This window comes from Plectrocnemia conspersa, unplaced genomic scaffold (assembly GCF_051122295.1).
Source record: "Plectrocnemia conspersa isolate PC_06_02 unplaced genomic scaffold, ASM5112229v1 ptg000002l, whole genome shotgun sequence".
In the NCBI taxonomy this organism is placed as follows: Eukaryota; Metazoa; Arthropoda; class Insecta; order Trichoptera; family Polycentropodidae; genus Plectrocnemia; species Plectrocnemia conspersa.
In genome coordinates, this window is record NW_028277166.1 from 590001 (window position 1) to 590833 (window position 833).

At 19.2% G+C, this 833-nt stretch overlaps 1 protein-coding gene across 1 annotated transcript in view; it reads right to left on the reverse strand.

Moving 5' to 3' along the window:
* The window catches only part of spn-D (RAD51 DNA repair protein spindle D), a 1817-nt gene extending 1799 nt beyond the window's left edge, over positions 1 to 18 (reverse strand). Inside the window, exon 1 of the mRNA XM_088206127.1 lies at positions 1 to 18. This exon is cut by the window's left edge and continues 271 nt beyond it. The gene's annotated coding sequence lies outside the window, so the exon portion shown is untranslated.
* Positions 19 to 833: the final 815 nt, after the last annotated feature.

The window sequence follows — 833 nt, forward strand, 5'->3', positions numbered from 1 at the left end:
AATAATAAAAATTGTATTATTTATTAGAAGCGATAGAAGATAATTATATTAAATACATTTTAATAATAAGTTTATTTAAAGTCGATTTAAATATTTTTTATGTATATCTTTAATATTTTTTTATCCATTATTGTTCTGATAAATGATTCGAAATACGCTTATAAAAGTTGTTTTATATTTATTTGGTTAAAGACAATTATTTAATTTTCTTTTTTTAATTTGTATGAAGGAAATTGCAATCTGTGATTATTATAAAATTATAATTCTGATCGATTATCACAACTTATATTTTCCAAGATTTTCCTTGTCTTGATTGAATATTATATATGATGATTAAATATGTAAAACCTATTCTACCTAGTTAGGATGACCTCTATTTTTTGTAAGCTGTAATAATTGATATATTTTATTAAATATATATATATATCTTAGTATTTAAAAGTTATTGATTGTCAATTCGTGATTATTATATTTTATTTAAAAAATATACTTTTTTAATTTTTAATATGTATTTATATCTCAATATTTTTTTATTTATTGAATGTTTTAAAATAAGTCACATAAAAGACTGATAGATGCATTTTTCGAAAGCTATATTGTACCATAACAATATAAAAAACGGATATATCATTTTTTAATTAGACTTTAATTGATTCATTCAATTATTAATTAGTAAGTCGTATTACTACTTAATTAAAATTATAAAATACATTACATATACATCTTCAAAGTCGCTTCCAATGTTATATAAGCGGCAAATTTTGAAGATTTTTTTTTTAATTTTGCTCATAATACGGAAAAAAGCGGCCATATACAAAAAATAAAACACAACG